At 43.9% G+C, this 22,301-nt stretch overlaps 1 protein-coding gene and 1 non-coding gene across 5 annotated transcripts in view; both read right to left on the bottom strand.

Annotated features, from left to right (window-relative positions):
- Positions 1–22,301, bottom strand: part of DOCK9 (dedicator of cytokinesis 9) — a 288,599-nt gene that overhangs the window by 229,989 nt on the left and 36,309 nt on the right. The window lies entirely within an intron of this gene.
- On the bottom strand, positions 17,244–17,315 carry TRNAS-GGA. The gene has a single exon. It is a non-coding gene; the product is annotated as a tRNA-Ser (tRNA).

The following is a 22,301-nucleotide window of genomic DNA, read 5'->3' as shown; positions in this document are numbered from 1 at the left end:
AACATTAGTATCATGAATAATATTGCTGTTAACATTAGTATACATATGTTTTCATTTTTATTGGGCAGATACATATATTGAATGATTCCATTTATATGAATTGTTCAGAAAAGGCAAATCTTTAGATATAGAAAGCATATTCATAGTTGTCTAGAGCTGAGGGTAAGAACTGAGAATGACTGAAAAAGGGCATGATATTTCTTTCGGGGGGTATCAGTCCAGTTCAGTCGCTCAGCTGTGTCCGACTCTTTGCAACCCCATGAATCGCAGCACGCCAGGCCTCCCTGTCCATCACCAACTCCTGGAGTTTACCCAAACTCATGTCCATCGAGTTGGTGATGCCATCCAGCCATCTCATCCTCGGTCGTCCCCTTCTCCTCCTGTCCCCAATCCCTCCCAGCATCAGAGTCTTTTCCAATGAGTCAACTCTGCATGAGGTGGCCAAACTATTGGAGTTTCAGCTTCAACATCAGTCCTTCCAGTGAACACCCAGGACTGATTTCCTTTAGGATGGACTGGTTGGATCTCCTTGCAGTCCAAGGGACTCTCAAGAGTCTTCTCCAACACCACAGTTCAAAAGTATCAATTCTCCGGTGCTCAGCTTTCTTCACAGTCCAACTCTCACATCCATACATGACCACTGGAAAAAACCATAGCCTTGACTAGATGGACCTTTGTTGGCAAAGTAATGTCTCTGCTTTTCAATATGCTATCTAGGTTGGTCATAACTTTCCTTCCAAGGAGTACGTGTCTTAATTTCATGGCTACAATCACCATCTGCAGTGATTTTAGAGACCAAAAAAATAAAGTCTGACACTGTCAGAAGTGTTCTAAAGTTAGATCACTTGCACAAGTCTACAAACTTACTAAAACTTGTTGAACTGTACCCTCAAAATTTAGAATGAACTGTGTGGTATATAAATGATACCTCAATGAAGTTGTGAAACAAAAAAACTAGGGAAAAGATTTGAAGAAACTCTAGTGAGGTGAGCAAAGGAAACAACTCATGGTAAGAAACCACAGTGCACTAATAAATAAAATGACACATTTGTATCTGGACATACATATAATTGCATGTGATCAACACAGGATGCCTAAGAACCAAATCGTTTCAGCAAACAGAATGTCTTTATTTCAAATGCTTAAGAATAGGTCTGGTGTGCTCAGTTCTAAAGAAATGCTCAGTTCTAGTGAATGATGGTTTTTTGACTGCTTCAAAACTGAACAAATAGGATAGTACCAGCATTCACATCTAGCCAATGTCCTCAAATAGGGAGATACTGTTTTGAAGCTGAGAAAATTCTTTCCTGTGAACGGACAGGCTTTTATTTGAATTTTTTTAAGGAATGCCCTTAATAGTGATAGTGTCATTGCCAAGGAAGAGAGACTGACGATGCCTTATTACAAACCAGCAAAGACTGATTGACCACAGGTGCATAATACAACTAAATACCTACATCACTGAAATTATTCTTTACCTTGAAAAAAAAAGGATGAACACAGACATCACTACAATGTATAAGTAAGGGATCTCTAAAGATGGAAAAACTCCCTCCACTGGACTAATGATTCAGACAGGCAAATACTTTTTCTTAAAATGAATGACTCAGATTTTGAACTTTTTTGTTGATTCCCAGGCTTCCCTGGTGGCTCAGATGGTAAAGGATCCGCCTGCACTGCGGGAGACCTGTGTTTGACGCCTGGGTCAGGAAGATCCCCTGGAGAAGGGCATGGCAACCCATTCTAGTATTCTTGCCTGGAGAATCCCGTGGACAGAAGAACCTGGTGGGCTACAGTCCATGGGCTCACAAAGAGTCGGACACGACTGAGCGACTAAGCACAGCACAGATGACATTTATGCTTACTACAGAGAAAAGAACTATCCTTTACCCCAAAGTTCAGAGCATTCACATTGCTGTTTTGTTTTTGAAGCTATAAAAAATTTATTTTGTGAAATTCAGTATGTACTGGAAAATTTTTTTTTTTTTGTCTTATGGATTGGAGGCAGGAGGAGAAGGGAATGACAGAGGATGAGACGGCAGGACAGCATCACCGACTCGATGGACGTGAGTTTGAGTGAACTCTGGGAGTTGGTGATGGTCAGGGAGGCCTGGAGTGCTGCAATTCACGGGGTCGCAAAGAGTCGGACACGACTGAGCAACTGAACTGAACTGAACTGAACGCTGTGTTTTGCTTAATATTCTACAAGGCACCAGCACCAAAAATTATTTCAGATGAACATCTGCAGGGCGTTCATATTTAAAGAAGACTTTCCCCCAAAACTCCATGCAAAATATCTCAAAAAAGGAATATAATGATAACAGATTTTGTAATAAATATCATTTTACATAAATGTTTGTAAAAGCTAATACTCATTATTCCAACTTATAAATCATCTTTCATGCTTTTATAGTATAAAAGTATGTTCTACAAAAGAAACTCAGTTTGTAACACTGTGCTTAAGAGAAATGTACAGGGAAATTTAATGTTATCCAAGAACTAATTAGGCCATGAGACATGGGTTGCCTATGTTATCTCCCATTACAGATGACAAGACCGAGGTTCAGAGAAGTGGAGCTGATGTGACCAAAGGCACATAGTTGGTATGTGGGATAAGAACCAAGGATCCCTGGCTCCTAGGCCCTTGCTCTTTTCAGCATGTCTTCAATCCCATTAACAAATGATGATGATTACACAAAAAGCATTTAAAGCTGGTAAAGAATCAGCCTGCAATGTGAGAAACCTGGGTTTGATTCCTGGATTGGGAAGATCCCCTGGAGAAAGGAAAGACTACCCACTCCAGTATTCTAGCCTGGAGAATTCCATGGACTATATAGTCCATGGGCTCACAAAGAGTCGGACACGACTGAGCAACTTTCACTTTCACCGATACGTGTAAGATGCTACAAAACATGAACTTCCAGTGCTTTATCAAGTTGTGTTAGTAGTTTAAAATAGATTTGGTCCTCTATTTGGGAAATGTAAGGCTGGGGTTAGGTCCTTTTCATCAACTGAAAGGTGAGGTACGTCCTTTAGAGCTGAAGAGCATCAAAGAAGATGCTCAGTAAGCAGGTAGGTATACTTTTTATTACTCCCGCCTTCCACCAAAACTTCTAAAATATGAAGTGGTTCATACACAGCCAGTGTAGTCGCCATTCAAAAGGCCGGCCTTGTGTTCTACTCACGACAGGGATCCCTCCAATCCACAGAAGGTAAGGAGTCCACCCTACTGCTCCTGGTAAGAACCACGGAGGACTCAAGGGTCGATGTCACAGCTGGCTGCTGAGCACACACCACTGATGGGAGGGAGAGACTGGAGTCCCCGTCCTTCCACAAATGAACAAACTCAAGGCCACTTCCCCTAAGACATGCTTCTCAATTTCATAATGACCAGTGCTTGATTACCCCTATCATGTGACTAAAGAAATATCTTGATGATTCAATATTTCCTAGGAAAAACGAGGAATGATCCATTTCCTTCTGTTAACCCATCAGAGTCACCAATGCTGGTCACTAGCTGGAGGTCATAGGAGATCAAGGTACATCTTTATACTTAGTGGCCTCCGTCTAAGGAAGCTTCTCAGTTTATAGTTCTCACCCACTGGAGAGGAATATGGTGATATACATTTACTCCATTACTTCAGTGCCAATGAAGATACAATGGAGATTATACACTAAAATTCAAACTGATTCCAAAATCCATTCAAATATATGAACTTTTAAAACCTCTCTATTTGGGAAATAAAATATTGAGACTAGGTCCTTTTCAACAACCAAAAGAAGAGGTACTGTAGATTTACTAATTTACATGATATAAATTGATGCTTTATTGATTTTCCACTGCAGATACCAAACGTGTAATTTTAAAAGAATTTTGAAGAGCATGTTTCAACACATCACAAACTTTTTTGTGCTTGGCAACCAAGAAGAAGAACAACCTAAATTAAAGGTCTTTATTCAGCAGACATCTACTCAATTTAAAATTATGAATGGTAAAATTACACATTCCCACAGAAAGTTCAAAGTAGCCTAAAAAAATGAAAGTTTTTCATTTTACTTCACCACACATTAATAGCAGATTCAAGTAGTCTAAGATAATCACTGGCTTTTAGGAACAAATGTGTCAACCAACAACTGCTGAAAAATAGCTCCCTGCTATAAAAGCTAAAAAAACTTAGGGACTTTCCAATCCACCAGGTAAGAAATAAAGACTGAGAGACATTTTTACAACACTTTTTATTTCTTATAGATCATTTAATTCAGCCAGGCAAAGAAGTAAAGAGTATTCCATCTTGGCTCTAAAATAGAAAATCTGAATAGGGAAGACAGAACACACTACAAGATCTGGGTTGCTCTAGAAGGGATCACCAGAGTCAATATGCAAAGCTTCTCTAATGAGCAGGAGCAGGAGCAGGAGTGCCAGTGGGTGATGGCGCACTGCAATGGCAGCCGAACTAGAGGGCATCCGAGGCCCCTGGGGTCCTGCAGGATTCTCCACTTCACAGGCACTGGCTGTGAGTGCGAGTCCAGCCAGGCAGAATGGGAATGAGTGAATCTTTGGTAGCACAGGTAACTTAAAGGGATTGCACAGAAGGCCCAATATGCCTCATAAAGTATATAAGCTATACCTTGTAAGGTTTATCTTACATATTACCTAGGCTTCCCCATAGCTCAGCTGGTGAAGAGTCAGCCTGCAATGCAGGAGACCTGGGTTTGATCCCTGGGTCAGGAAGACCCCCTGGAGGAGGAAATGGCAAGCCACTGCAGTATTCTTGCCTGGAAAATCCCATGGACACAGGAGCCTGGCGGGCTACAGTCCGTGGGGTTGCACAGAGTCGGACATGACTGAGCAACTAAGCACAGCACAATAATGCCACCAGCAAGGACGCTGAGGTTCAAAGATGTTTAAAGAAGACATGTCAAAGTCAAAGCACCCTGGGTGTCTGAACTAGGACCTCTGGTCCCTCATCCCCAGACTCAGACTCTTTCTACTCTACCATGATGCTTTCCTGTCAGGCCCCCAAAGAACCTCATTCCTTACACACAGAAGTACTAAGCAAGTGAAAGAAAATTTGACATTTATAGAGGAAAAAATAAAACCCACAGATCAAGATGCCTGCCCAACTTCGGGGGTGGGGGGTGGAGGGCCTGCAATATGGCTGCAGAGGAGACCACATCTTTCTTCCAAGGTTTCATCATGAAACATATGCAAACCATGTGCTCCATCTAGTGGACTCGTGGGAGAGCCTCAGGATGAGGGAATGCAGGTGTTTAGCTCTCCTCAGTTCACATACGCCTGAAGCACGCGTTTGCTAGTGCAAACCTCCAACCGAAATGCCAATGCTAAAAAAAGAGATTAGAAAGATTCCAAGCTTCCAAGAGTCAAGGATAACTTCTTTCGAACGAGTTAAAACCGGTCTCCACACTTGCTTCCTCCTTCGTTCCCAGTTTTCCCCAGCATAAGGAAGTAAGTCAGTGAGGTAGGTCACCTCACAGGTAATCAAAGTAAAAGCTTTCACGTGACACATACCCCGCAGGTATAACTCATACTTGACTCTTAAATTCATAGCGTCTCTTGATGTTACTGTGGTTACTGCCACCTTAAACCCAAAAGCAGACCCTCCTCTCAAAAAAAACATAATAATAATAAGATGTTCTGGGAAAAACCCAACTCAGAAGTCAGCCAACATTCCTGGTCCTGCCAAGTTTCTGAATGTTGCAACCTTCAGTCATTCAACTGCTGCCTAGGTCCCTCCTTTGTAAAACGTGGACGATGCCGCAAGGATGACGAGGGATGACCGATGTCAAGCACCTCCGCGGGCCCAAGGCGCTCAGTGTACGGCAGAGACAGACAGGTGGATTCAGGTAGGCTTCTTGTTGATGGGTGCTTCCTTTCCTTCACCCCCAAATTTTTATTTTAAAAAGGTAATACATCTAAACAGCAAGCAGAGTTGCTAGAATACATGGAGATGATAAGAAGCAGTCAAGAAACTGTCCCTTATTCAGTATGACCAGGAAAACAGAGAAACAAGAAGATGGGTCCTTATAAACCACACTAATGTGGCTGAGTTTCATCCAACAGTCAATGAAAAGCCACGGCATTACCCTTTCTTGACCCCAATCTGTCACATTCCCACACGGCTCCAAAACTTCGTCCACCCGTTTCCTAAATTACAAAATAGGATGCTCTTAAAGCTGTGTCTCTGTCTTCTGTCTCGCTTTGCAACTGGAATGTCAACTGTCACGGACATCTTCACTCTAGACTTGTATTTCAAGGGCTGAAGAAACATCAAATAATGTCCACTATGAACCTTTTGTTGTGTCATAACTCTCAACCTATCCATTTTGAGCAAGCGTGTTTCCTAACAGCAGTAAACATCTTGGACTCCAATTAAACTATTAACTGTAACGTAACAAAATATGAGTGAGACAGCCGATTGCCTCACTCACCCCAACGTCTATCTTCCCCTTTCAAAACAAGTGGGTGTATGGCCACCCGGCCAGAGACGATGTTTCTCAGCCTCTCTTGCAGTGCGTTGTGGCTACAGGAGCAGGTTCTGGCTGATGGGATGTAGGCAGAAGTGATGTGTGCAAATGTAAAGTCATGCGCTTAAACGGGAAGGAGTCTGCCGTCCTCATGCTATCTATCTCCCGTTCCAGCTGGCAGGAGCTGGAATACCCTTCTAAAACTACAAGAAGAAATATCTTGTGGAAGATGGCAGGACAACAAGCTAGCAGGAACCTGGACCCCAACATGGTAGAGTCATCAAGAAAGCTGTTTACCCTTGGACAATTATTGTAAGAAAAATTTCCCATCCTTTATAAGCCACTGTTTTATTAGTCTTTGTTAAAGTTAAATCCTAACAAATACTGAAATAACTACAAACCTGAAAACAAATACTTCGTCCAGTCAACAGATATTTATCGGGGATCCATTACAGCCAACCATACTATAGATTCTAAATATACAATTGAGAATAAGACTCAGTTCCTATCCTCTAAGGGCTCATACATTGATGGGCTGAATGACTTCGGATCATGGTATTAAAAAAGAAAATAATGCAAGTGTACTTCATGCCATTGAACAAATCACTTAAACAATGTTTAAACAGTACATTTTATATGTACATTTCCATAATGAAAAAAATATTGTCAAAAAAAGAAAAATCCAAAAGAAACAAATTTTAACTCAGTGTTTTAAAGTTTTCCAGTCACATATCTGATAAAGGATTTTTATCCAGATAAGAAGAAATTCTAAACTCAGTAATAAAGTGAAAGTCACTCAGTCGCATCCAACTCTTTGTGACCCCATGGATGATACAGTCCATGGAATTCTCCAGGCCAGAATACTGGAGTGGGTAACCTTTCCTTTCTCCTGCAGATCTTCCTGACTCAGGAATCGAACCGGGCTCTCCTGCATTGCAGGTGGATTCTTTACCAACTGAGCTATCAGGGAAGCCCAAACTCAACAATAATAAAAATAAAGATAGACAAAATGTTTAAACAAAATAGTCACAAAACTATATCTAGATACATTTAGAAACAGTACATTATAAAATGCACAACATCATTAGTAATTAGCAAAATTTATATTAAAACTTACTGAGCTACCTCTACACACCTACTGAAATGGCTAAAATTAAAGTCAGACCATACCAGGTGATTGGAGAAGGGAATAACAACCCACTCCAGTATTCCTGCCTAGAGAATTCCATGGACAGAGGAGCCTGGAGGGCTACAGTCCATGGGGTTGCAAACAGACAGACAGAAGTGAGCAACTCACACACACATACACACACACACGCCCCGCCAAGTGATGCCAATGATGTGGGATTAAGGAACTCTTATACACTCAGATGAGCTGTTTCTGGAAATGTAAAATGGTACAACCACCTTGGAAAACAGTCTGACAGTTTCTTAACAAGTAAATACATTTACCAACCATATGACCCAACCATTCTATGGTTATTTACCTAACAGAGATTAAGACATGCACCCATACAAAGGTTATACACAAATATTCATAGCAACTTTATCTATAATAAACAAAAACTGAAAACAAAACCTAAATGCCCCAGTGACTAGAAAGACCGATCAATTATAGGACACCCTTATACTCCAATGTTTCTCATCAATTTAAAAAAATGAACTATATGAATGAACCTGAAAATAATTATGCTGAAAGAAAGACGACACACCAAAAAGAGTATGCAAGGTATGCTGGCATTTTTATGAAAAAATAATAGTAACAGAAAGCAGATCTGTGATTCCCTCGAAGAGGAAGGAGTACAAAAAGACACAAGGAGACTTTAGGGGTGGCGGATCTGTTCCTCATCTTAATGCAGTGATTGCTTTACAGACGCACGCATATGTCAACTCATCACACCTTACATTGTCAGTATGTGCGTATTAATGTACGTCAGCTATCCTCAATAAAGCTACTTACGGGGAAAACATCTTACTGGAGCATTTTCACTAAGTCTCTCAAATGTACACGTGTTTTTAGCTTGAACTAATCCAATTCAGACTGTGCGCTAAGGCTATTAAAATACCCCAGTATTACAAATTATTAAGATGAAAACCTGACATTATGCCACTTTTAAGTGAAAACGAAACTGATTTCTGGAAAAAAAAAAAAGGTGGGGGGAGAAGAACATGCATTTCAGACTCTCCGTCCTTTGAAAATTGAGGGTTCTGTTTTCCTGTGTGCGATTTTTGGCTTCTCCAATGGTAAAGTACACTTACACTCAGTCCGTTACTGTGTATATTCTACAAAGGGGGATTACGAAAGGAAAGGGTAAGTGGTACCTAGAAGTTATCATGCACCAGCGGATGAATGAAAATTCTCCTGACTCCAGGATGAGAATGTCTCCAAACACAAGGAGAAACTCACAAACACAGTATCTGTTGGCTATCTCAGAAATCATGCACATTTGGGGCATGACAACTATTATTCCACATCATGCTCAGAACAACTGCAAAATATGAAACAGTAGTTTAACTTTTATTTCACTTAATTTATATCCACTTGCTTTCCTAGAGAATTTCTAAATAAAAATCTGTGCTATTGTACTTGGTATATCCAGGGTGAATTACCAAAGTTTTCAGGAAACATCTTTCATAGATTAACACTTTAAAATGCATTATTTAAAAAACAAAAACTGTGTGGGCAATAGATAAGTAAATAAAATACTTCACTTTTTGAAGTTAGAAAATCTATTGTTTTGTACACATAATAATTATGCTATAAACTCTCCACTACATAAGACAAAACCTTAAAAGTCTTAATACTCAGCTCATAAAACAGGCTCTGTAATTTATGGGTATTAAAATGGCTGTATGAGTTAAATGACATTACTGTCAACCATGACTAACAGGAAGAGAAAAACGGTTTTCATTTCTTAACACTTGGGGGTTGCTTCATTGTTAACTAATAAAATTAAAAACAAAAGATAAATTTTTTAAAAACCACTCTCAAATGACACTGTGGGAAACTATTACAAAGAAACCTTGGTAGAAAGTTATACATATAATACTTTAATCGAATCTTGATAACAATGGTATAGTGGCTGCTCTCTGCCCAGTGATGCCTTGGGGTTATCAGTCTTTCAACAAGCACTATGCTGGGCAGAGGAAATGCAGTGGAGAAGAAGTAATTCAATGCCATGAGGGTCTATGTCTAGTAAAGAAGTTTGCTGCACAAACGGTGAAGACAAGCCCATTCTTGACAACTGACTCCAAGTGTTTCCTCCTCCACATATGTTCAACCAACAGCACAGCCACAGCTTAAGAAAGGCTGAGCACCATTATACCTGGATTATAAACTCCTGTTTGCATCACCTGTGGGAGTTACACTTTTCTGATGGTACTGAGAGGGTGCTCAAAACCCGGAGGGGCTCTAGAGCCAGACAGTTTTGGTGTGAGGAGTTCCAGCTCCCCTTCTTACTGGCACGTAACCCGGAACAAGTTACTGAGCCTCTCCAAGGCTCAGCTCCCATCCCCAAAATGGTGACAGAGGCAGTGCCTACCTCTAAGCATAGTAAGTACCCCATAAATAATATCACTTCATAGTTCTTTTTCTATCACAATCAGGAAGAGGAATATCTACAACAACTGCTGAGAACTGCGTAGAAATTGAAAAAAAAAAACAACTGACACTGACTTTCTGAGAAACCAAAGAAATGGTCAGAGATATAAAAATTTCCGGAAAGTGTGCACATAGTGATTAAGTAAACTATACGACTTCAAAATTCAATCCAAATATTGTACCAAATATCTAGTGGCTGCACAAATCATTTATGGATCCCCAGAGTTCAAGTATTCATTCACAAAACGTAGAGCCAAATAAAGAGAGCTCCATTCCTCAGGGATGGCACACAGAGGGAAGACCTGCTCGCATCCTAAAGGAGCTGATGACAACACGCGGGGTGGGGAGATGGGGGAGGAAGTGGGGAGGACACACTCTTAATAGAACATACTGACTAACCACTTCCTGCCCATTGCTCCACTGAGGAACTGCCTCTTCCCCACCTCACCCCCAAGTAACTATCACTGCTTAAGTCAGCAGTGTAACAAAAGATGGCTTTCAGTATTGGGAACTTCAGCTTCAGCATCAGTCCTTCCAATGAATATTCAGTACTGACGTCCTTAGTATTGACTGGTTTGATCTCAATCCTAAACGAAATCAGTCCTGAATATTTATTGGAAGGATTGATGCTGAAGCTGAAGCTCCAATATTTTGGCCACCTGATGGGAAGAACTGACTCACTGGAAAAGACCCTGAGGCTGCGAAAGACTGAAGGCAAGAGGAGAAGGGGGCGACAGAGGATGAGATGGTTGGATGGTATCACTGACTCGATGGACATGAGGTTGAGTAAGCTTCGGGAGTTGGGGATGGAGAGGGAGGCCTGGCATGATGCAGTCAATGGGGTCGCAAAAAGTCAGACACAACTGAGTGACTGAACTGAAAAGATATGTCCACCTCCTAACCCCCAAAATCTGTGGAAAAGGGGCTCTGCAGATGTAATGATGCTGAGATGAGATCATCCTAGATTACCCAGATGGACCCTAAGTCCAATGACAAGTGTCCTTACATATAAGAGAGAGAAGAGGTGAAGACACGGACCCAGAGGAGAGGCCGTGTGGAGTCAGAGGCAGGGACTGGAGTGCCGCAGTCATGTGCCCACAGGAAGAGGGGGTCCCCGGGAGCTGGAGGAGGTAAGGAAGGCACCTCCCTGAGAGTCTTCAGAAGGAGCACAGCCCTGCCAGATTTCACATCGAGAGCCTCTCCCGAGCTGAGAGAGTAAACCTCTGTTGTTTTAAGTCACCGAGTTTGTAATAATCTGTTACAGCAGCCATAGGAAACAAACACAGAGACCCACAAGATTAATACAGGAAACCCTGTGGTTTTAAGGACTTTCTAGTGGGCTTTTATTGGCAGCGGAGGGTCAGGCACCTTTATTTCTGTTGTAGCTAACAATTCTAAGCAACTGCCAAGGGAGGAGGTGTAATCTCCACCCTACGACTTAGTCACGGATGTACGGTAACTGAACTAGCTTGAGGATCAGGCAGCAAGAGACAGTGCTGCGGCATTCTACATCCCAGGCTCCACTAAACGTGGTCTTCTCCCTGCACCCCAGCACCTTCCAGCCAGACACCGTGTAAGTTCACCGCACCGTCAGCCCTCCTCCTGCGCATCACCGGTCACCGGCCTAATCCTGCCAGGCAGAGAGAGGCTTCCCAGACTTGAAGATCCCCTGTCAACGGAGGAAGGAACCCGGACAGATTTTCAAACTTTTGAGTAAACTATGTCAACACCAGTGAGTAACAACTCCTCACGCATTTACAGTTTAAGACATTTTGCTTACAACTGTGGCACGGAACGCTGTGTCAGTGTTACATAAATAAGGCAAAGACGTCCTCTGTGCGTTGGTCCCAGGGTCATTTATTTCTTCACTGCTGAAGAAAGAAGAAATCAGGCTGAGACTGGTTAGCTCAAGAGCCCACTGGCACCAAACTCATTTTTCACACATTTGATTATTTTGAAAACAAGCAGATTTCTAACCACAGAGGCTGCTTTACGGAACCCGCGGAACAACACCTGACATTGACCAGGTGGGACCTTACAGTTATAAGTCTGCAAGGGCTCTCGGAGCGCTCTGCTGCTGAGCAAGGTCACTTCGACATGGGAGCCCCTTCCAGCCACCAGCCCCCCAGCCAGCCCACTCCAGGGAGGGGAGTCCCCAGCCCTCCTCCCTTCTGAATGGTGGTCCCCTGGCTGGAAGCCTCTGGCTAGCTGGCCTCCTGCAACTTTTTCCAAGTGCTGTCCAATCAGGCTTGTGTGTTACTACTGCCTCTCATGGGTGTGCCTTTTTCCCTGGTCAGCCCCCAAATCCTCAAACCCCCGACGGTCACCACAACATGACTTGGAGGCAAAAGAAAGAGCCTGGGAAGAAATCATGCTGTCTTTTCCTTGCCTTGGAAATTGAACTTCCCTGAGAATTGGCCCTGAAGCAACTGCAGTCGCCTGGGTGGGCATACACTTGGCCCTCTGCCCCAGACATCCTGGACAGGCTCTCCTTCTCTACAGTTTCCTGTCCTGGGATGTCAGCCCCTCCAGCTTTCCCTCACTGAGGAGGCAGAACTCAGCCGGCAGAGAGGAAGGCAGCCAAGCGCGCACACAAACAGGACCCAAGAGCAAGACAAGGCAGAGGAAAGTGAAGCTGCCAAGGACCACCTCTATCCCTTATCCACCAAAGGTGGGGCAAGTGGGGAGAGGACAGCCCAGAGGGATCTGAGGAAGATGGTGAACGTAGGCAGGGGTAACCATGGAGGGGAACTGACCCCTTCACCCAAAGCTCCAATCCCCTGCCGCCTCTCAGCTCAGCCCCTCTCTGAAGTCCTCAAGACCTCTCTGTGGGCCTCACTGCAGTCGGGACAGCACTGATGTGCCCACCTTTCTGCAAGGCAGGGGTGAGCATCGTCTGGTGCCAGAGGCCTCTAGTAAATGTTTGCTGAATGAATGACATGAGCATGGACTTCTCCTTTACATTTAATTACTGTGGTTCTTATTCGACACATTAATTCTGCTATAAAGTATCTGCTAACAATGGCTCGGGGAGGCTCGGTCATGGTTTGCTGGTCATCAAGCACGTTCAACTGCTCCTGCGACATTGCTGAAATTCACAGGTGGAGAGCCAGGGCCCAGCCTGACTGCTCACGCCCCACGATGATGACAACAACTGATCTTAAGCACCAACACTGAGGGAAACAACCAGCCAGATCTCCTGAGACTGCTGGACTCACCGGCGCAAGAAACAAGAAGCCTGCGGGCAACTCGGCAGCCGGCGCCGGGTGTTATTTATGTGTGTTCCCTCGGCAGCTCACAGATACACAGCAGGACGTCCAGAAATGTTCAGTGCAGGCTTTCCTGGAGCAGCAGATGCTTCCCACAGCTAAGATGCTTCGAGCTCTGCAGACAACAAATGCCCTCTCACCTGGCCGAGGGCCCCGGCCAGACCCACACCACCCAGGACCAGCACAAGGTGGCCACTGGAGAGGAACAACAGACCAGGCCGCTATGCACGAAAACAGGCATGACTTCCTGCTTCTTGAAAGTAACTCAGAGTGACGACTCACTGATGTTTTATCAAAGTGCAAATTTTGACACACACACCAAAAAAAGGGAATTGGGAAATCCAAAAACTTAGCAACTTAAAAGACACTTGCTTTGGGCTCCCTTCGAGATCATTTCCACATGGGCAACAGGTTGAAGACAAGGGCAGTCATTTCCCCCGAATTATTGGTACAATGCAGTTATTAAAACCATAAGTAGAAGTTACACTAAAAGAACCTGCCGATTATAAGCTCAGCTGCTGATATCACACACATACCCTCACCCCCTGCCCCCCGTAACACACACACACTCCCGTTTCTCCCTGTTTTTCAACAGGAGGACAAGATTTCACCACACAGAGAAAAAAAAAAAGGAAGGAAACCTCCCACCTCATCCAACCCATAAAATCATCACCCACAAGCCACTGAGTAGCACCCAGGTGGACAGATCTTCTACAAAACTTGCCTCACTATGTTAATCAGCTTTTTTTTTTTTTTTTGGCAACCCAGCAAACAGCACTGAGTGTTATTTATAAGTGTCCCCTCGGCACCTAGCAAGTATACAGCAGAACTGATATCACTGCCACTAAGAAAACAACCAGGAAACCTTAAAGCAGGCAGAAAGGCAGGGAACTCTTTTTTAACACAGTGACCCCAGACTCACAGAACCCAGCTGAATGACCTCTCCAAAGTCACCTTTCCTCCCGGGAAGGCGGGATGCCCAGCAGCAGGTTGTGCTGGATCAATGCCCACATGCTCTGAGGAGGAGGAACCTGGCCTCGGGGCCACTCACGTCCCATGACCAAGGGCTAGGCCTCATCACTTGCCCTCTCAGAGATTAAGAACGGAAGTAGTTTGATGGTTTTGAGGTTTTCAAAAGGAGGAAGGATTTTACAACCAGTGTGCTAACCCTGCTTTGGCTCTACTCTGGAAAACAACAATTAAACAGTTGCCCAACTTTTAGGCCCTGTCTTGGCGGCAAACAGCCTGTAGAACTTGCCCGGTCAACAGGAAAGTTGAGGGGCATGGGGTGGGGGGTCCCACAGAGCCACTCTGACTCACTGCAGTGTTAAATACCTGGTATGCATTTCACCCACACCCTCGAAACCGGTTTTATTCAGAGTATAGACTCAGATACGCGTATCTCTGCCTCATTCCAACATTTACTTTTTCCTTTTCATTACATCCAACTCCCGTGACCCATAGCTCTTAGCACCGGAAATAACCTATGCTTACTTTCATTGCATTGATGCTACCAGAAGTAGCTCTGGGTGTTTCTTAAAGACTTTTTTTTTTTTTAAGTCTTTATTAAATTTGTTACAATTTTGCTTCTGTTTTATGCTCTGGCTTTCTGGCCATGAGGCATGTGGGATCTCAGCTTTCTGACCAGGGACTGAACCCATATCCTCTGCATTGGAAGGCAAAGTCTGAACCACTGGACTTCCCTTTATGTGATGCTTCAAGTGAAAAATCCATCCTGAAATTTCCTCTCCTGTCAGGACGAGGAATAAGAGAGAGCAAAAGCTTAGTAAACCAAGTTTACTCTCTTGCATCCCTAAGAGTTAACAGACAAAATGTTTATTTAAAACAATGTCAAAAAGCCACTGAAATCTATGCCATTTTTTTGATGGCTGCGCTGGACTCACATTTGGAAGCCAAATAAATAAACTGAGCCAAGCCTTTCAGTACACTTTGCTCAATGATAAATTTCCCAAGATTATGGACTAATTAAAATACATTCCAGTTGACCCTGGAAGTAAAGTGTGGCCTATTTGAAAAAAAAAAAAGAAAAAGTAAATATTCTATTCTTGATCTCCTCAGAACACGCAGCCTTTCCTTTGGGACCACCTTAAGAAGAACAACTGCACAGATTCTAGAAAGAGCCACCAGACTGAGAAATGCCCCTACCATACAAATACGCAGGTTTGTGACTGTCAAGGTCCTGGAATCAGACAAGAATCAGCGGATTCTTTTTTCAGGTCTAAGAATATTTTCTTTAATACCTTCTTTATTTGTTTTTCACTCTAGGGTGTGGTATGACAGTAATGAAACAAAACATTAAACTCCACGGTCAAACTTGTTCTCAGATCAGTGGTTCGAAGAAGCACCAGCTTTAAGCAACATCCTTTCCTGCAAAGCGTCCCTGAACATAAGCTCAACATTTCACTCTCCCTTCCTTGCCCCTCTCCTATTTGTAACTCTCTTTCTTGCTTTCACATCCACGAGTGCAGGACTCTTCATTGGCAGGGCTCCTACTAGTCCAGTAATCGGCTCTGCCACAAGGTTTCACCCTGGCAAGTGCCCCCGGCCATGGGCAGCTCCGGGGGCTACAGTGGCAGCACAAGCGTCGAGCCAACACTGGTGCCCAGTGACCGAGGACGTATCCCGCCACGCTCAAGGTTGAAGGAGATGTCCACAGGGAGTTAAAACATGACTCGCCGCTGTTTGCTTCTTGGTCTGCTTCTCTGTTTGTCTTTCCATGTGCAAAGCTCTGGTGAGATTTCCGTCAACCTGTGAGCTTTAGAGACAGGACTCTAGGCATCCCAAAATTCACGCCGTACTCCCACTGCGCAACTTTATCACTCTGCTACTGTCTGACCCTACTCTGGCCAAGAAGATAGCTGGAATTTTTAACAATATATGTTTTGTATCTGCCAAAGTAACATATGCACATAATAAAAAATATAAACATTACCAAAGGGCTTATAAAGAAAAGCAAGCTCACCCCCCTCCACTCCCAGCCTTGCTCCTCAGAGGCAAATCCTTTCAGTGACTCCTCCTGGGAGTTCCTTCTGTATCTAATATACAGACTTTCTAAATTCATCCTTTCTAAGCATTTTCAATCAACTCTGTGCTATGAGAGATGCGGAAGCACACAAACAAAACTCTTGTGCTCACACAGTCACTATTTTTACCTGCGTAAAGTTAAGTAATACACCTTATAATCTTACTCCATCACTGAGAGTTTCTCATGACTTCCCAATGTGTAAGGTAAAGATGTCTAGAACCAAAAAGTGAAATTTCAGTCACTGAAATTTAGCTTTGCTACTAGGTGGCACTAGTGGTAAAGAACATGCCTGCCAAGCAGGAGACACAAGAGATGCAGGTTCTATCCCTGGGTAGGGAAGATCCCCTGGAGGAGGGCATGACAACCCACTCCAGTATTCTTTTTAATATAAATTTATTTATGTTAATTGGAAGTTAATTACTTTACAATATTGTATTGGTTTTGCCACACATCAACATGAATCGGGCACAGGTACACACGTGTTCCCCATCCTGAACCCCCCTCCTGCCTCCCCCACTCCAGTATTCTTGCCTGGAGGACCCCATGAACAGAGGACCCTGGCAGGCTACAGTCCACAAGGCCGCAAATAGCTAGACACAACCAAAGGGACTTAGCATGCATTAATACTAGCTGATAAATCATGTGCCTGAATATGGAATGAAAAGGAAGAGTAAAAAATACATTTTGGCATTATATGGACCTCAATGAAGTGAAGTGAAGTCGCTCAGTCGTGTCCGACCCTTTGCGACCCCATGGACTGTAACCTACCAGGCTCCTCCCTCCATGGGATTCTCCAGGCAAGAGTACTGGAGTGGGTTGCCGTTTCCTTCTCCAGGGGATCTTCCCAACCCAGGGATCGAACCCGGGTCTCCTGCATTCCAGGCAGACGCTTTAACCTCTGAGCCACCAGGGAAGCCCTGAATCCCTCCATTTCATGGTTCCAACTGGCAGAGTAATCAATGGGTAGTCTCAAGAATTTGGGAGGGGAGGCCCAACCGTGAAGCAAAAATTCATCAACAGTAACACTGAGTTCGTGTGACTATGTTTACAACACCTCTGAACTCACACACCCTCCCCACCCCCTCACCTTCCAACTTCAGGGTTTCTTGCCAAGTGGAGGTAGCAGGTGATGCCAAGGTGTCTCATCAGACCTTGGCCAGCCCAGAGCTTCAGGAAGCTTGCCTCAGCCAGGGGGTAAGGACGTATCAGAAAAAGGCAAATCTGATTTGAGGGTGCCAGTTAAAGGTTACTGGTGTAACAGATAATTGAAGATAAGACATATACTATAGCCAGTTAATGATCCCTAACATAAAACATTGAATTTCACTTGGAAACTGTTGATCTTTCAAGATCATCAAAGCTGGAGATCAGGGGTCCCCAACCCCTAGGCCACAGAAGGGTCCAAGGTCTCTTAGGAGGTGGGCTACACAGCAGGAGGTGAGCTGCAGGCGAGCAAGTGAGCAAAGCTTCCTGCGTATTTACAGCCGCTCCCCACTGCTCGCATTTAATTATAACCTGGCCACAGGACAAGCCCAGGGCTCCCCCTGATTCTGCATTATGGTGAGCTGCAGAATTACATCACTGTACATCACAATGTAATAATAATAGAAATAAAGTGCACAAAAAGTGTAATGTGCTTGAATCATCCTGAAACCATCCCCTGACCTCCCTAGTCGGTGGAAAAACTGTCTTCCATGAACTCAGTACCTGGTGCTGGAGAGGTTGAGGACCACTGCTATAGATACTCTCTTATGCCAATATCCTCATTATACCCAAAACCATAAGCAACAAATATAGCAAAAATATTTTAAATAACTTACAAAGTTTTCCAAGTTTATCAAGGATATTTAAGTTTCAGAATGTAAAATAACATCGGATTACATTTTGGATCCTGCCAAAAATTTCCAACAGTAGAAAGTGAGTAAAAACTTGAAACTGAAAACTGAAACACACATGGAACATGTAGTCCTTTGTGCACATACACGCGTGTGTGTGTATATTCTTTTTCACACTCTTTTCCATTATGGTTTATTATAAGATATTGACTACACTTCCCTGTGCTATACAGTAGGATCCTGCTCATTTTATATATAGTACCTTATATATACTAATTCCAAAGTCCTAATTTATCCCTCCCCCACCCTGGAATGTGTAGTTTATACTGTGCCACAAAGCAGAAGATAAAACTTCAGTGATGTTTTAATTATAACCCAGTGCCTATATTTCACCCCATATTTCAGGCCTGTAGGAGAAATATACACAAGACAGCTTTGGGGTGATATGTCAGTAGAAATATCTAAGAGAGCAGAAATGTGAATCAGCCACGGTGTGATCCTCAATGACTCACTGACTCTCCCGGCCACTTAGTAAACATTTCATAAGCACCCACTGTGTTCCAGACACCATCATCAAGTCCCATAAGCTCTCTTCATCTATAACCTGGAGCAGCTGCAGCCCGACCCACTCCAAAGTGCCTCTGGCTCTCAAACTGGATCCTATTTCAGACACATGACTACCCCAAATGTTGGTTCTCCTCTGACGCAAAGGTGCCTGACCCTTCAAATCAAAGAGCAAATCTTTTCAGAGACAGCTGCCTAATGCCTGAAGCCAAGCCCGACAAGCCCATTTCCCCAAGTGGCATAAGAAGGGTGAGGAGCAGGTGGGAGACTGCCTTCCACCCTCCCACCCTTGCTCTCACCCCCTTCCCACTTCTGCTGGGGCCCCTCCGTCCAGCAGGCAAGGGAGGATGTGCCCTCTGTGGACTGCCCTCTGTGGACTCACAGTCGTCAGTCCCTCCGCTGTCACCTGCTACAGCAGGAAAGACAGCACTTGGAAGGTAGGGACACCTCCCCCAGGCTCTCTGCTCCGTGGCTGGCTCCATGTGCCCTTTACCAGCTGGGAGCTGGCAATTAAAACCATGAGACCTCTGCGCCACCTACCTCCCCCAGCTCTTTGGGTCCAAAGCTCGGTTAGTGCTTCCTACTTCACTGATTTCCACACATGCTCACTCTTCCTATACACACACCTCAGACTGCCTCAGAGCCTGAGGCCTCTTCATCCTCCCCTCTTCCCTGCCAATCCCGAACAAGAACCTAAGTCTGCATTTTCCGTACCTAGGAAAATATCATCCAAACAAATTCCAGGGGATTATTTTGAATTGAAGTAGAGTTGATTTACTATATGGTGTTAGTTTCAGGAGTACAACATTGACACTGACATTGAAGTCGCTCAGTCATGTCCAACTCTGCGACAGGTCATTCACTGATAGACAGGCCAATCAAAGGAGCAAATCAAAGAAAGAAGAGATAGGAATGATGGGGACAGTCCCTGGGAGGACCTGAACCAGCCACAGAAAGCAGTCTGTCTCCATCGCCATATTCATCCTTCTTACCTGCAATTACATCAATACCCAGACAAAAATGAGCCCAGTTGCTAAGAATGATCCACAAAGTATAGAAACCCTCTCAAAACTCAGCAAATAAAAACCTATGTTTCAGAGGGTGGGGCACTGTGAGAGAGAAGCAGTGAAATATATACATTGCCACACGCAACACAGATAGCGAGCGGGAAGCTGATGTATAACACAGGGAGCTCAGCCCAGTGCTCTGTGACAAGCTAGAGGGCTGGGACGGGGCGGGAGGGAAGTTCGGAGGGAAGGAATACATGCACATCTATGGCTGATTCATGCTGATGAATGGCAGAAACCAACACAACACTGTGAAGCAACTATCCTCCAATTAAAAATAAATTAATTTAAAAAAATAAAAACAACCTATGTCTCCAATTGGGAGATAAAGATACTTCACTCCTCCAAGGGCTGGGAAAAAGTCAAAATTCACAATCTGGTGAACTTCCCTCAGGATACATTTGCCCACAAAAATACAAGGACTACAGGAAATACTTCTTCGGAAAGAGAAACGAGTTGGCTTTTTTGAAAATAAAGAAGAAATTCAAGGAGCAACAAATGCCAAACTGATATTCAGCCAAAGGGCTGTTCCTGTTTAAAGATTCAAAACATCCTTAATTACCATAAGTCATTAGCGCTTGGCATCTCAGCGTGGTCGTCTTCTCATGGAAACATGTGGGTGCCAGCAGAACCGGGGCGTGGGGTGGAGGGAAGAAGCATAAACGCGCCACTCCACGCGGAAACACAGCCGCCTGCCAGGTGTGGTGGACAGCCAGCGAAGGGAGAGCCCTAGCCTCCTCTCCTCCACAGGGGCCGCTGCCCCTGGCCCGCCGCCCACCACCTGGGCCTGAGGCGGGACGGAAGAATCTCATGTAAAATGCATGCTAGCACCCAGCTGACTCCCAAGTTGGCTCCCCATCTCCCGAGACTCTCTGAAGGAGTAATGATCAACATATAAAATACTCTCTACTCCAACTATCAATTTCTTCATTTATCCTCTTGCCTCAGTCTCCAAGGAAGAAAGATAATTTGGGGTTTATTGTAACATTTTTTACCCAAAAGGCCTTTGCGTTTGGTTGGATGGCATCACTCACTCGACAGACATGAGTTTGAGTAAGCTCCGGGAGGTGGTGACGGACAGGGAAGCCTGGCATGCTGCAGCCCATGGGGTCACAAAGAGTCGGACACAACTGAGCGACTGAACTGAATTGAGAGTAAAACTATATTATTAGTTATTAATAACTACCAATAACATTTTTAAGAGGCTTCAAAAATTCAGTGCCTGTAAGGTGCCAAAGCTTAAGCCAGATATTTTATACACACCATCCTTCATCTTCCCAGATTAGAATATAAAATTAGGGATAGATAAAAGCTGCTTTGGATCATGGCAGATCCATTCTTGCCAGAAATGACTCTGATAGTGAAATTTCCAATCTTATCACTAACCCAGCCGTGAACCAAGGTCACTGGGAAGCTTTACGAAGCTGCTCTCACATTCCGTGCTCTTCCCCCTTTCTATGGCCTCTCTTATCCCAGAGGACAATTATCTCATCGAAAAATTAATCAGAAAATCTCACAGAGAAATGAACTTGTACTATGATACTAGTGAGTTGAGGCATTATTGCTCCTAGAGATAAATTTCCATAAAGGAGACCACAGCAAGAAAGCTGTGCTTAACACAAATAAATGAAGGACTACTGGTAGATTTTTGAGGTCTCAGGATTATATGGCGGGCTGAAGTCTTTCCCGTCACCCCTTTCAGTCCCCCTGGTTTTCGGCTGTCTCCACAAGCACAGTTCCTAAACAGTCCTGGTGGCAGCCTTGACCTGCCCCCTCAAACGGATTACTGTTGACATCGCCACCATTCCCCTCCTCATTTCGACTGTTCTACTTTCCTACTGTCCTTTCCTACTGAAGTCAGTCAAGAATTCTGTCAGTAACTTAAACCATAGACATCACAAGGGCTTTGTTAAATGAGAAAAGTAAAAAATCACAAGCCTATAATGTTGCAAAGAAGGTTAAGTTTGCAAAAAGAACTAAGGTGGTAAGTTTTGTCACTTGTACATTATTTAAAACTGCAGCAGTGGGTACCATCATGCCCGACTCTTTTCGAACCCCATGGACTGTAGCCTGCCAGGATCCTCTGTCCATGGGATTCTTCAGGCAAGAATACTAGAGTGGATAGCCATTCCCGTCTCCAGGTGATCTTCCCGACCCAGGGATTGAACGCAGATCTCCCACACTGAAGGCAGATTCTTTACTATCTAAGTCACCAAGGTCCTTTAGATCTTCAGTCTAACGCTTTCCCAACTGAGCTATTTTGGAGCCCCAGTACATTAATTAAAACTGTAGCAATGGGTACCACAATTTCCCACACTAATCATGTTTGTCAAAGGGGGAGGAGGGAAAAAAGACCCAGCAAGTCTGATACCTATTTTCAAAATATCACACTAGATTTTTAAGAAAAAGCTTAAGACTATAAATTTAATTCTT

The sequence above is a fragment of the Capra hircus genome, chromosome 12 (genome assembly GCF_001704415.2).
Source record: "Capra hircus breed San Clemente chromosome 12, ASM170441v1, whole genome shotgun sequence".
Lineage (NCBI taxonomy): Eukaryota > Metazoa > Chordata > Mammalia > Artiodactyla > Bovidae > Capra > Capra hircus.
The sequence above is the reverse complement of the archived record's forward strand: the minus strand, read 5'-3'. Positions and strand labels throughout refer to the sequence as shown.